Source organism: Aedes aegypti, chromosome 2 (genome assembly GCF_002204515.2).
Source record: "Aedes aegypti strain LVP_AGWG chromosome 2, AaegL5.0 Primary Assembly, whole genome shotgun sequence".
NCBI lineage: Eukaryota > Metazoa > Arthropoda > Insecta > Diptera > Culicidae > Aedes > Aedes aegypti.
In genome coordinates this window covers 2,416,655-2,432,456 of record NC_035108.1, presented here as the reverse complement: position 1 = coordinate 2,432,456, position 15,802 = coordinate 2,416,655, and the positions used below count along the sequence as shown (strand labels likewise).

General features: G+C 40.2%; 1 protein-coding gene across 5 annotated transcripts in view; it reads right to left on the bottom strand.

Annotated features, from left to right (window-relative positions):
• Positions 1-15,802, bottom strand: part of LOC5570947 (alpha-tubulin N-acetyltransferase) — a 155,431-nt gene that overhangs the window by 96,891 nt on the left and 42,738 nt on the right. The window contains exon 1 of one of the 5 annotated variants that reach the window (XM_021839756.1): positions 8,023-8,046. The exons of 1 other annotated variant lie outside the window; for it this stretch is intronic. The gene's annotated coding sequence lies outside the window, so the exon portion shown is untranslated. Of the gene's footprint in view, positions 1-7,382; positions 7,499-7,648; positions 7,860-7,949; positions 7,974-8,022; positions 8,047-15,802 lie in introns of those variants that run through there. 3 more of the 5 variants (XM_021839753.1, XM_021839754.1, XM_021839755.1) reach the window with 3 other exon arrangements.

The following is a 15,802-nucleotide window of genomic DNA, read 5'->3' as shown; positions in this document are numbered from 1 at the left end:
ATTCGGCCGAGAAAAAACCCCATGCCAGAGTTAATCATGGAAGTGCCCAAGTAGCTCTGCACCCATTCATCAAGAAATTTTTTCTCGAATTTCTTCAGTTTTTTTATTACAATATTTTCTTCAATGATTTCCTTCAAAAATGATCATCCAGAGATTTGTAGTAGAATACCGGCAATAATTCTACCAGATATTCAAGAATTTTTCCTTACAAATTGTTCAATGATAGTTCTTTTTTTTGTGGCATAACGTCCCAACTGGGACAGAGACAGTTTCTCAGCTTAGTGTTCTTATAAGCACTTCCACAGTTTTTTACTATTTACTATTGACCATTTTTCCATGTGTATGCCCTGGGAAGTCGAGAAAATTTCCAACTCGAAAAGATCCTTGACGCGATTACCGCCACGGCTATCTGGGTCCAGGTAGCTATATTTAATCATTAAAGTTATCAGTAATTTCTGAGTGATTCTATGAATTTATTCTAAAATTGTAAAAATATTTTATTTTTCAAGAATTGTATTATGAATTCTTTTAAGAGCTCCTCATAGAGTTCCTAGATAATTGTTTCCAGGATTCCTGCAGAAATTTCATCAATAAAATTTGCAAAACTGACCACATTCATTCATTTATTTAGTTAACATCTACACAGATAACACTGAATCAACAATTTCACGCCACAATACTCGGTTCGTGGCCGCATCTCTCCATCCTCGGTTCTGCCCCACGCTCGCCAAATCGATACGCACTTGATCTGCCCACCTAGCTCGCTGCGCTCCACGCCTTCTTGTACCAACCGGATCCGAAGCGAACACCATCTTTGCAGGGTTGCTGTCCGGCATTCTTGCAACATGCCCTACCCATCGTATCCTTCCAGCTTTGGCCACCTTCTGGATACTGGGTTCGCCGTAGAGTTGGGCGAGCTCGTGGTTCATCCTTCGCCGCCACACACCGTTCTCCTGCACACCGCCGAAGATCGTCCTAAGCACCCGACGTTCGAAGACTCCAAGTGCTTGCAGGTCCTCCTCGAGCATCGTCCACGTTTCATGCCCGTAGAGGACTACCGGCCTTATGAGCGTTTTGTACATGGTACATTTGGTGCGGGCGTGAATCTTTTTTGACCGCAGTTTCTTCTGGAGGCCATAGTAGGCCCGACTTCCACTGATGATGCGCCTCCGTATTTCACGGCTAACGTTATTGTCAGCCGTCAGCAAGGATCCAAGGTAGACGAACTCGTCGACCACCTCGAACGTATCCCCGTCTATCATAACACTGCTACCTAGGCGAGCCCTGTCGCGCTCGGCCCCACCAGCTAGCATGTACTTTGTCTTGGCCGCATTCACCACCAGTCCAACTTTTGCTGCCTCGCGTTTCAGGCGGGTGTACAGGTCTGCCACCTTTTCAAATGTTCGGCCGACGATGTCCATATCATCCGCGAAGCAAACAAATTGACTGGATCTCGTAAAAATCGTACCCCGGCTGTTAAGCCCGGCTCTCCGCATAACACCTTCTAGCGCAATATTGAACAACAGGCACGAAAGTCCATCACCTTGTCGTAGTCCCCGGTGGGATCCAAACGAACTGGAGTGTTCGCCTGAAACATTCACACAATTTTGCACACCTTCCATCGTCGCTCTTATCAGTCTCGTGAGCTTCCCGGGAAAGCTGTTCTCGTCCATGATTTTCCATAGCTCTACGCGGTCGATACTGTCGTATGCCGCCTTGAAATCGATGAAAAGGTGATGCGTTGGGACCTGGTATTCACGACATTTTTGGAGGATTTGTCGTACAGTAAAGATCTGGTCCGTTGTCGATCGGCCGTCAACGAAGCCGGCTTGATAACTTCCCACGAACTCGTTTACTACGGGTGACAAACGACGGAAGATGATCTGGGATAGTACTTTGTAGGCCGCATTTAGAATGGTGATCGCTCGAAAGTTCTCACAGTCTAACTTGTCGCCTTTCTTGTAGATGGGGCAGATTACCCCTTCCTTCCACTCCTCCGGTAGCTGTTCTGTTTCCCAGATTGTGCCTATCAGCCGGTGCAGACAAATGGCCAGCCTTTCCGGACCCATCTTTATGAGTTCAGCTCCGATACCATCCTTACCAGCAGCTTTATTGTTCTTGAGCTGGTGAATGGCATCCTTAACCTCCCTCAAAGTGGGGGCTGGTTGGTTTCCATCTTCCGCAGTACTGACGAAGGCATTTCCTCCGTTGTCCCGTCCTTCATTGCCTGTGCTCTCAGCACCATTCAGGTGCTCGTCGAAGTGCTGCTTCCACCTTTCGATCACCTCACGCTCGTCCGTCAGAATGCTCCCATCCTTATCCCTGCACATCTCGGCTCGCGGCACGAAGCCGTTGCGGGATGCGTTGAGCTTCTGATAGAACCTACGCGTTTCCTGAGACCGGCACAGCTGTTCCATCTCCTCGCACTCCGTCTCCTCCAGGCGGCATTTTTTCTCCCGAAAGAGGCGGGTCTGCTGTTGCCGTTTCCGTTTATAGCGTTCCACGTTCTGCCGGGTCCCTTGCTGCAGCATGACCGCCCGCGCTGCATTCTTCTCCTCCAAAACCTCCTGGCACTCCTCGTCGAACCAATCGTTCCGTCGACTCCGTCCCACGTACCCGACGTTGCTCTCAGCTGCATCGTTGATGGCTGCTTTTATTGTTCTCCAGCAGTCCTCAAGAGGGGCTTCGTCCAGCTCACCCTCTTCCGGTAATGCAGCCTCGAGTTGCTGCGCGTATGCTGCTGCGACATCCGGTTGCTTGAGCCGCTCTAGGTCATACCGGGGCGGCCGTCGGTACCGTACGTTGTTAACGACGGAGAGTTTTGGGCGCAGTTTGACCATCACCAGATAGTGGTCAGAGTCGATGTTAGCGCCACGATAGGTCCTGACGTCGATAATGTCGGAGAAGTGCCGACCATCAATCAGAATCGATTTGCGATTCTGTCTGCTGTGGTGATCTCCAGGTGTATCGGTACGGAAGGCTGTGCTGGAAGTAGGTGCTACGAATGGCCATATTCTTGGAGGCGGCAAAATCAATTAGTCGTAGGCCGTTTTCGTTCGTCAGCCGGTGGGCGCTGAACTTTCCAATTGTCGGTCTGAATTCCTCCTCCTGGCCAACCTGAGCGTTTAGATCTCCTATGATGATTTTGACGTCGTGGCTTGGGCAACTGTCGTACTCGCGTTCAAGCTGCGCGTAAAAAGCGTCTTTATCATCATCAGTGCTTCCGGAGTGAGGGCTGTGCACGTTTATTATGCTGAAGTTGAAGAACCGGCCTTTGATCCTCAACTTGCACATTCTCTCATTGATCGGCCACCACCCGATCACGCGCCTCTGCATATCACCCATCACTATAAAAGCTGTTCCCAGCTCATGTGTATTGCCGCAGCTCTGGTAGATGGTATGGTTACCTCTAAACGTTCGCACCATTGATCCCTTCCAACACACTTCCTGCAACGCTACGATGCCGAATCCACGGTCCTTCAGCACGTCGGCGAGTATGCGTGTGCTCCCGATGAAGTTGAGAGATTTACAGTTCCACGTACCGAGCTTCCAATCGCTAGTCCCTTTACGTCGCTGTGGTCTTCGCCGATTGTCCCGGTTCGTATTCTCTCGTTGATTATTCGTTGCTTGATTTTTTTACGGCTGGCTTGCAGGGCCTGACACCAACCCCCTAGATTTCCGGAGGACCATTCCCCCTAAATGTTCGGAGGACCATAGTGCGCAGTTTAGCTTAGAGTCCTTCTCTGGCACTCGGACGATGATCAGCCGCCCCTGACATGGGGAGCAGACGCTGTTGTGAGCCGCTCCTAACATGGAGTACAGACGCTCAAGATTTGCAGAAGCAAAAGCAAAAGCAAACCCCCCCTTCCCTGTCAGCATACGACCAAAGTTCCCACCGGGGGTTGGTTACCCGATCTTCCCTAAGGTTACTCGTACCCCGGCCAGTACCGCGAGGAGGTAGGGATAGGAGTTGCTGGGCAAGAGGCTAAGGACCGCACAAAGGGGTCTATTTTATTCCTTCAGGTACGCGAGGTACCAATGGTACGCCATGCCCAGCCATTTACCAACCAAAACTGACCACAATGCACTAGAAATATTCATGGGCTACTCCGCATTAACTTTTTAAGATATGCCTAAAAGAAATAGGTATCTAGGTATTTATTTTAAAGTTTCTCCTAGTGATGGATTCCTCCTAGGATTTTTCCAGGAACATTTCTTGAACGATTGCTCCGGTAGTCTCTAGCTCTGTGTATAAACAAATGTTCCACCAATTCCACCATCAATTTTTCTAAGCTATGCCCTTCAGAAGGCTGGCTCCAGAGGCACGTTCCCCGCCATTTGGGAGATTTGTGCCAAGCTATGCCCTTAGTATTCAACTCTGGACTTATTTGATCATACTTCAAATTTCTGCTGAGTAGCGATATATTTTATACATAATATGGAATGAAAGCATATATTTTTAAAACATATATTTTAAAACATATTTCTTTTTAGGCTGACCAAAACCGGTACTTCTACCCTAGTAGCACATGGTGACGAGAGGCCCAAATTTATGTTTTTCGCTCCATTCCAAATAGGTTTATTCTCGATTCAATTTCAAGGTTCACACGGAATCGAGACATTTCTTCCCCAACGACTTCCTACTGCGATCTTTCTGCAAAGGGAAGTCACCGTAACCTGATCTACCTACCCATAGTAGGCTACGCCAACATGGTGTCGTTGTCAATGGACTTAGACGGAAACAAGGCCAACTGCGTTGTACTGCTCTAGAACAAGCGCAACACCAACAACCCCATTATCTCTGTTGGTTGACTGAATTCAATTGTGCCTGCTCGTGGCTGCTCTTTTTTTCACCTATAAATGCTACAATTATCCCACTCATAGCGGCACAGCTCTTCCACAGCAGCACTTACCCCACAAGCGATCGCAATCACGCGACAAATTGCAAGCCACGAGTGCAGCACGAAGCGAAGAAAGCTTTTCGCTCATTTCGAGTGCAGGCAATTGGAGCAAATCGCGAAACAGCGCAGCCCACATTGCGAAAAATGCCCAAATCTTACGTATATTTACTAGCGACTCCGATTGATTAATTTCCCTTTCTTGATTGGTAATTTGACGTGATGAGGGTTTTGTAATTCGGAAAGTCAGTGCTCCTACGCGCCTACTTGGACGCAAACGCGGGGATTGCCATCGGAGATGATGGCCTAAATTACCGATTTTTCCATTTAATCGTTCGTGCAAAAATGTGTGCGAAAAGTAAACGATAAAATATGCCTGTTCGTTCGTTCGTTAGGTTGGCGCACGGCCTACGTTGATCGTGATAGAGATGATGAAGCAGCGCGGCGGCAGCAACGGATGTAGAGATAAGAAAAACGCTAGATGAAAGAGGAGTTTTTGCACGCCGTGTTTTGCAGTTTTCTACTGGTTTTTGTGCAGTAATCTAGTCGGTAGCGCACTGGTTGTTTTACCGGTGGCGAGTGAATTGAGGGAATTAGACAAAAAAGTAATTTTATATACAATAAACTTTTCACTTTTTTGTACGAATGAATAATTTTAGGAAACAGTTACTTAGTTTATTAAACATAAGAACGAAGAGCAGAGTTGGGTTCCAAACTTGAATATAATATGAAATTGCAAATACCTATTATGACATCCAAAACATAGGAAGTGTAGTCTTTAATAAGAAATCTACAGTCAACTCTCCCTTACTCAATATTTTGTATCTTGATAACGAGTTAGAGAACCATAGTAAAAGTTAAATTTCATGGCTTTCTCGATGGTCCCTTAAAGTGACACGGGAGACCGTGTTATTTTCCATATATTTCGTCTCACTCTAACAATTATAATCAAAACTTTGCAGAAGCAAATCTCGAGTTTTGGTGAACCGATGAAGCTGAAAATTGAGTTATACACTACATATATAGAATATAGTGATAAATTTTTCGCATCGATATATCGACGTCCCGTGCGGCCTTAAATTGCATTTGTACTGCTTTTCGATACCTCTCTAACTCGATGGTCCCTTCAATAGCTTGTTGATTTGGCGAAGAGGTTTGCAGAGATTTTTTCTGGAATTGCTGAAGGCGTTCTTCTGAAGCTTTTTCCAGAAGTTCCAACCAATTAGTTCCGAGGGTTGGTTGGTTTGACTTTATTAACGAGATTTTTAGCCCTGGGCTAGTTCATCTCGGGACCAACGGCTTTACTTCCCTTCCGAAGGAAGTCGTCACTATAACTTTTTACGTCATAAGTGACTATGTCGGGGGTGGGATTCGATCCCAGGTCCTCGGCGTGAGAGGCGAGTGTTCTAACCACTACACCAGGTCCGTCCCCTGGGTTCCGAGGGGATTTCAGCAAGATTTTCTTTGTTCGACTTGTGTTCCTTCAGGATTTTAGGCAAAAGGAATTTATGCAAGATTTTTTATTTTTAGAAATTTGTTCAATAGATACGTCATACTCGAAAAGGTTTTTCGTTAGTAGAATATTACGTAAGATTTCTTTAAACTAATTTGTCGAATATATTTACTAGCGTTAGCCATAATTACTATCTTATTAACAATTAGATTCATTTGTTTCCCACATAGAAATTAAGTTCAATAAAATTAAGTATAGAACAAAAAGTTTAAATTTTTATAACACAGTCAACTCTCCACTACTCGATGTTTCGTATCTCGATATTGAGTTAGAGTACCATAGTAAAAGTTGGTTTTCATGGTTACCTCGATAATCCTTTGGATCGCATTTGCACTGGTTTTGTGTTCTATAACTCGAAACCTCCATAATTCGATTGCCCCTTTAATATCGAGTAATAGAGAATTAAATTTATATTCATGAAAACAACTATATTCCGTTGTGTCAGAGAAGCAGTCCTGTTTCGTACAGCGTCACCATGATTCAAATTCATGTTATGTTATTAGTTGATCCACAATTATGGGGTAACTGTGCATCGAAGTGGACTTTTCTGTGGAGGAATGAGTATAGTTTGATTACAGAACTTAATCCCATTTTTTCACCGGTGGATGGCATTTTTGCAGCTTATGATTAAAGCCTCAATCGCTGCAGTTTTGAGTGACCTTCGTTGGCAAAGTATCAGATAAAAACAAAACTCTCGTCATGTGCATGGGCATCGAGAGTCTTATCAACATTCGTGATAACAACAGACAGTGATTAGATGATAACGTTTCGTTTAAATGCTGTCACTGTCAAGGCGAACACCACTTCGATACGTTACCCGAAAGGAACATCACTCGCCATCGCTCTACATCGGTAATATCTCGTTTACAATCACAATCGATCAAAGCAGGCGCTTGCAGTCAACCGTCCAAGCCACCTAGATATTGCGCCCCGATGAACGCGGTCTTGGGCCCACAAAACCCACAACAAACCGTATTTTCCAAGAGCACTTATTTACGGCCCGATGCGCCCTCCATCAAGCAAACCGTTCCTCCGTTATTGTTGAATTGGTCCTCTCGGCAAAACTGTGCACTGCAACCGCAAGTAACACAACACTTCTTTTCGCTCGCTTGCCTTGCTATGAGTCACCGTCGACTCCTTTACCTCCAAGCAGCAGCAGCACTAATAGGAAAACAGCCGATGGCGCCCCCAAAAAGCAAAACGAGGAAAATGTAGGTAAAGTCGTTGCAGCACTAACCACAAAACAGAGAAAACACCTCGCTAAGGTACACTGATTCACTACCACCACTAGTCGTGCTTTTTATTTTAGTGTTTAGGTCCCCATCAGCCAAGTAGGCTTTGCATGGCTCTCTACCATGGCAACTCCTGACACGGAAGTTCTTCGTGTAAATATCACAACCGTGTCGTGGCGTTATTCACGAAAACGAATGCCACCGTTCCGTGTGTGGGCGTCCAGGAAAATATCACGATTGTTTATGCACTTGCCTCGCAAATCACAACAAAACACAAAGCCACACAGAAAAATGAAATCAGATCACCTCTCCAGCATACACCTCTAGGCACTTAGATATACGTAATGCGAAAGCACGCGCAATGGATCGAATTACCAACCTTCTAGCTCGACGTCTGATTGTATTCTGGTCGGTAAGGTGCAAAGCTTGCTGTGATTTCTAGCCCCCCAAGTGCTCGTCGATAGTCACTCTCACGGATGCTCACTCAACCAAAGTTGGCGCGGCTTAGCTCTCCCGCTAATGCACATTTAGAGCCAATAGGCCAGGAGAAGTGGATGAACTTGTCATTCATTTTTCTGTCAAATCTCATACAAAATCTACTTTTTCTTTGACAGAAATTCACTCTAGGTGAACCACTTCCCCTGGCCTATAGCCTACTGAGTACAAATGCGGTTGAGTATTTTTTATTTTAGTACCTAGTCATTTTTTGGTTGAGAGAGGTTTACTAAACAACGCTTTCGCGTGATCTCTCAATATAAACAACCGCTAGCGGTAGAAGTTGGATGGAGGAAACGGCGGCGTAGTGGTAAATGCGGGCGACAAAGTAACCTGTGAGTACGACGTTTTTGGTTTTATTTATGATGGATTTGCGCCATTAGCGTATGCAGGGATTTTGATATCGGCTTTGATATGGCTTTGCTTTGTAGCCGCGGACTCTAACCACTCGGCTAAGGAAGGCAAAATACTAATCAAAACCGTATTTTTAAAAAACTTCCATATTTTTCCTACAAAATGTGGATCAAAAGCTTTCGTTTGGTGTAAAAAAGTTCTTTAATCACCAATTATTTTGTATAATAAAAAATAATTTATCTCAGTAGTGCTACTATAGGAACAATAGGTTTACTATAGGCGCAAGGGAGCTCAAATTTAAAGCAAAACTAATTATTTCGATCATTTTGTAAACAAAATCAAGCTGTGTATCAATGGTGCTTAGATAAATAGCTCCTCAAAAATATTTATAGCAAAACGGCCGTAAAAATCACTAGTACGACTATAGAGGACTGTCCACTAAGGGAACAACGACCCTATATAAGAAAAACATATCTGAAAATAAATTTTAGTTTCCCTAGGTATAAATTTTTTGTTTTTAAAACGGAAAGACTTGTTGCAGTCTCTTCCCTCTCGATTGGAGAATCTTCAAGCCAATAAAAACGACGTAAGAAATTCGTCGACTACTGCGATCCAATAGTCAAAAATGTAGTTGAACCAATTTTATCATACGATTTTCTCCGTACAAACTTTAAGCTCGATTACCCTCCTCCTAGAGTTGACTACACTCAAATTTTCCAAGTAACTTGCTAGATATTTGATGTTTGTAGTTTGATCATCATCATGGGCCTACTGGTCTGATACTCCTCGTCTAATCAACCGTTCTGTCCGTTCTGGCTACTTGCTTATTGCTTCTAGCTTCTCGCTTCTAGTTTCTAGCTTCTAGATTCTAGTTCTTCTAGCATCTAGCTTCTAGCTTTTAGCTCCTATCTTTTAGCTTCTAGCTTCTGATTTCTAGCTTTTAGCTTCTCGCTTCAAGTTCTAGCTACTAGTTTCTTACCACTGGCTTCTAGCTTCTAGCATCTAATTTCTAGCTTCTAGATCCTAGCATCTGTTTCATAGCTGCTCGCTTCAAGTTTCTAGCTACTAGCTTCTAGCGTCTTGATTCTAGCTTTTAGTTTCTAGTTTCTAGCTTATAGATTCTAGCTCTAGCCTTCTAGCTTTTGGCTTCTATCTTCTACCTTTTAGCATATAATTTCTAGCTTCTAGCTTCTCGCTTCAAGTTCCAAGCTTCTAGCTTCTAGCTTATTGCTTCTAGTTGCTTCCTACTACCTCCTAGCCTCTGTTTTCTAGCTGCTCGCTTCAAGCGTCTAGCTTCTTGTTTCTAGCGTTTAGTTCCTAATATCTAGCTCCTAGCTTCTAGTTTCTAGCTTCTAGTTTCCAATTTCTAGCTTCTAGTTTCTAATTTCTGGCTTCTAACTTCTTGTTTCAAGTTCCAAGCTTTTAGCTTCTACCTACTAGCTTCTAGCCACTAGCCACTAGCTTCTAGCTTCTAATTGCTAGCTTTTAGCTCCTAGCCTCTGTTTTCTAGCTGCTCGCTTCAAGCTTCTAGCCTCTAGCTTCTCGTTTCTAGTGTTAAGCTTCTAATTTCTAGCTCCTAGCTTCTAGTTTCTAGCTTCTAGTCTCTAGCTTCTAGCTTCTAATTTATAGCTTCTAACTTATAGCTTCTCGCTTCAAGCTTTTAGCTTTTATCTACAAGCTCCAAGCTTCTAGTCTTTAGTTTCTACCATCTAGCTTATAAAGCCTGTCCACGATAAATTTCGGACACGGATGGCGGGTGTACCACAGAAAGTTCGAGAATTTTACAGAAAGAAGGATTAACATCCTTGTCAACTGTTTATTTTGTAGATACTCTTTTATTCTGAAATAAACAATTGTTTTTGTTGAATTATGAGTAACTTTTTTTTGCTGCCATTATTTGGGTGTCCGAAATTTAACGTGAACAGGCTTTAGCTTCAAGCTACTACCTCATAGCTTCTAGTTTCTATTTTCTAGCTTCTAGCTTTTAAACTTCTAGTCTCTAATTTTTAGCTTCTTGCTTCAAGTTCGAAGCTTCTACACGCAAAATAAAAATCTCTTACAAAAATTGCAAGGTCGCGCCTAATACAATCTCTGCATAAGAACAATACAATACTTGTAATGTGCCTACCGGCAGCTCATTGTATTATAATGTTTTACTTCATTTTATCCAACACATGCAAACATCCCCCTTTAAACTTAAAAGCACACAACCATGTCTAAAAATAACTTCGATTCTCTTCAGGACGAAGTGGGATAGCATTATGTGATACATCAGCTCCACAGTTTGCTTTCCTTCTTTCGTGTCTCGTTGACATTCGAATACAGTCGGGTCTCCAGTTAAGCGCACTACTACTACGCGAACATTAGAACTTATGAGAATTAATTTTATCTCGTACGTGCTAACAGATAGCTCAATGCTGTCTTCGATGGAGTTTCAGTACTCTTTGGATCTACCTTAAAGAGTTAATGATCATCCTGTTAGTTGAGAACTTGGCCTTTAGGGGTACTGTTTCCAACATAATTTATATAACTATAATATACATGTATGGGGCCTCCACAGTTAATAACAGTCCCAAGTAACACCGAAAACATCTCTTCGAATACCAGATAGCAGATCTTGTCATATAAGAGTTAAAATGGTGAATTCATAACATCTTAAGTTATATAAAAGTTATAAAATAGCTATCGAAAAACACATCACCTCAAAACACTAAATCTTAAGATGACAACCTGACCTGATTAATTTAACGCTTTACAGACATGCATATAACTTTATAAGGATTTATATTGTATGTATCGGAGTAACAAAATGTAAGTTGTAATAATGTGTTTCAAATGTTCTTTTTTTTTATACAAGGTTCAAACATCAATAAATTCTTCATCTTCGATTAATCTTGTGTGCCATTTAGGTGTCATTCGACTATTGAAGGTGGGTTGAAAACGCTATTTTCAAATCCTGTTGAGAAAATCGTAATGCAACGAAATTGCTAGCGTATTGTACTCCTAATTCGATTGCTTTTCAAAATAACAAAAAACGATAAGCCTCAAAAGTGAAAGAGATGTGGTCACAGAGAGTACAGCGTATAGACAAAATAAGTATTTTTTCAGGGTGAACACAAATTCTGCCAACTTCACTTACCTCTTCTACTAGGCTTGGATGCTTTAGAGATGTCATTTACAAATTTTGCTACAGCTGCCTTGAAAAATAAACGCTAAAAAGTTTCACTTCCTGACGATTTTAGCAACGTGATTGGCACATCACACAGTCCCGAGCATGTTGTCTACAACGGGCATCTGTTTTTCACCGGAATCAATATAATTTCAAATTATCTTGTAGCACGAAACATATCCCAATGATGAATATTGAGATAAAGCACCTTTTTCCTCTGTGGGGGCTAAAATAATTGTAGTTGAATACGCCTCAAATCGATGAATCTATCTGAATAAAAAAAAACTACTGCACGAGTTATGTTCGTCAACATTACTGCAAATTTTACAATGTTGACATTCGTAAACCGATGTTTGACGTTTGACAGACGAAAATCTATGCACTAAGTAAGAAGCTATATTTAAGTTATTTGGGTGTTATTACTATTACCGAAAAAACAAAAACAAACGAATTTTTAAGGAGTATGTTGAAAATAGGTTCCCAAGATGTATTTTGAACGTTATTATAAGATTATCAAAAACCTGTAGTTGAGATGCTCTTAAGGTAAACTTACAACGTTATTTCAACATATTTCTGAATCAAAACAAACAAACATTTCACATTTTGCTAACTAAATAATCTAGATTACAGTACCTGTCGAGAGTTTGCATCAATTTAGTTCGAAGCTGCAAATCAATCATATTAACTAGATTAATTTGATTAAAAATGAAGATTCAATTTAATGAATTGCACATTCTTAACATAAGATATTACAAATTTGAGCAACAATTTGAAGTGTGAGCAATGTGAGCAGATCAATATCACAGTTTGAGAAAATAATTGAATCGTTCGAATATTTTCGGTCGGCGCTGTAAGCTCAACTAAAAATCAGCCATATTATTTTTCCGTGAGAATTGAAGCAAATTTCATAAAACAGCACGATTTGGATTGATATGTATTACATATATTAATTATTATAATGGCCCATAAATTATTGAAGAGTGAAATTGAATGTTTCACAAGAAATTTTGAATCGCATATTGAACGTCCCAAATATCGCTGGACATGATCCATTTTAAGTTTTTCTTCATCATAAGGATATTTAAATTTAATTGATTTCTTAACTTGGAAAACATTTTTCAGGTTGTGGATGCTATGTTTTTTTTTTGAAGGCAGTTTGTTTTTATTTTTTCTGCTGGTTCCTTCGCTTTGCAGACATCGGACATTCTGATAAGATAGTTTGTAATACGAATGTGTCTTTCAAGTTATATAACGTACAAATAACGTCACAACAACCAAAACATTTGCCTGTATTATAAACTGATCATCTTGTGTCATATATATTTGGTTTTCACTTTTAAATAGCTCAATTACGACAAATTAAATATGTCTTTATATACATTTGATTTGTGAGTATTTTGTGCTGAAAAATAACCTAATTATAACAAATGATCATCACAGCTCATATTCTCATCTTTATTATGTTGAGAATATGTTTATAAATCGTCGATTGTATGCGATTATAAATAGTTGCCAGACCTATAAGATGTTATATAAGCCGCCATTTTTTGCGCTGTTTTAGCTTTATAAGTTTTAGATATAAAGTAAATACTACTGAAAAAATACAACGGAATATGTTGAAAACTTGAATTAATTACTCATATATAACTAGCTGTGTTACTTGGGGTGAAAGGGCTCATACGAACGCTAAGCTGAGAAGCCGGCTTTGTTCCAGCAGGGACGTAATGTCAGCAAGGAAATAATGAAAGGAACATGTAGACGCAAAATAAAGCTAATAAGGTACCATGGGGCAAGTGATGTAATGGAAAGTGTATAGTTGAGATTCTTCCAATTCTAAAGACTTTGAGTTCAAATAAATAAGGTCGTGTTTATTTTTTAACTTGATTATCACCATATATAGGCGGTATGCTGAAATTGATTTTTATGTAAAATTGAAAAAAATACAGACAAAGCTTTTAAAAAATGTATCCCTTCTTTTCATTTGTCTCATAAATGGAGCAATTTCAAAGTTTATCATTTTGAACAATAAATCTAAATACCAACAGTTATATTTACGATTTCTATCAACTTTGACATTTATTAAGGAATCCCAAATGAACAATCACATTGATAACTTGTAAACAAAGATGTTATGTAATGTTATTCTTGTCAGTTAAGTTTTCTTCTGTTTAATTATGTATGTTTAAGTGATTCGACAACAACATTACTACAACATTTTCAATGTTATTTCTTACATCATGAGACAGCAATTGCATTCCTGCTCTGTAGATTTTTATTTATCTGTTAATTGCTTTTACGAGAAAGTTGGATTTGACGTCGGTCGTTTTTTTCGTTTCTTGGAACGGAATCATTTAATAAAGTACTTAGAACCTTTCTTATATTGATAGATCTATACCCCATTTTATGTTTTGAAATAGCTTTACGTTATTTCCATGTGTTCTCTTATATTGGATTTTTTCAATCAACGTCTTCTTTTCAATTGGCTGTCCGAAGTAGACACATTAATATCGTAATGTTTGGCAACCTCTTTTAGAGAAGTTCTGTGATTTCTAAAAGCTTTGAAGGCTTGAGTAAAGTGCTTCTTGGATTATCAGCACGTTCTTTTTTTCTATGATAATTGCAAACCTTGTTTACTTTTAGCTGCATAAAGAGCAAACACAAATTCAATTTCTAATACTACACTTTTCACTTACCCAAGTGATTAGAAAATTGGGATGGTAGTGTTGCTTAACACAAAACGCTTAGATTTAAGAATTGAAGAAATAAAGGAATTTAAAAAAATAATAATAATAATTTTAATCATCAAAGTTGTGGATTCAAATTAGTTGATTGCACCAAAATTCAATTTATCCTTATCATACAATTTAAAGATCTTGTGAAACCATCTTGTCTAAAAACAACATCGACCTGATAAACAATCGTACGGCACTGTATGTGTCTCTAAGAGGAGAGCAATCGTTCTCCGTAAGCCGTTTCCGCAACCGTTCCCCACCAACTCATATGCCATCACTTTTCCGGGGTTTTGCTCTCGTCGTCGTAAATGTTGAGGAGGACACGGATGGATAGTTCAGCCTTGCATTTGCTGTCATCGGAGCTACGATGGAGCTCACGGTGGTGAACGAAAGTATAAGTCTTGGTAGACTAGTATCTACTGGGGGAGCAAAGTACACATGTTCGGCACACTGGAAGGTTTTTTTCAGATACGATAAATGTCAGATTGCTTTTAACATTAGTTATGATTTTGGATCTTTTTAAAACATTTCAAAATTCGAATCTCACGGTACCTGAAAAAAAATCGAACGCTGTTTTTATTTTAAAGAATTTTATTTTGATGATCACTAAATGATACCTAAGGCAATTCTCATAAGAATAAAGTTACAAATAATAGCTCTCTGGCAATTAACTTAAGAATAATAACATAATTGAAGAGTTATTCGATAATTATTGTAGTCTATTTAATCGTCAGGCATCTATCGAACAACATTTTATAAACAATACGAGCAACTTTGACAAAGATGTCCAGTAGCTCCAAGCATTATTTCCTAAGGATTCCTTTAGTAACTCCAAAAAAAAACATTTTGGGCATACCTTCAAGAACGTACTCTATACATTACTACTAGAAATTCTCGCAGTGATGCATTTTTTATTCGTAACAAATCCACTACAAATAAATTCGCCGATATCACATTTTGACGCTGATAAATAGTTCTAGAAAAAATTAACAATATTTTTACAGTAAAAATGCTTCAGGAAATATTTAGTTATACATTGGAATTTCAGAGGGATTTTTATGAGACTCCGTTAGGGAATTTTTCCACGGTTCCATTATGGATTCCATTGAAACTCATTTTGAGGATGCCTCTTAGAATTTCTCCTGGTATTTATCAAATAATGTCATTCGGGGATTCATTCTGGAATACCTACAAAGGTTCCTCACGTCTAGAGTTCTCAGCAAAAACACCTTTAGTAATTTTATGAGAATACCTCCTTGAGTTGCTCTAGGGATTCTTGAATCCCATCAATATCTCTGAATATATTTTACTAGTTTCTCTAGGAACATCTTCAGAAATTCCTATAGAAATTCCATCAGTTATGACTCCACAGATTTCCTAAGGAATTTCAACAGACAAGTTTAAAGGGA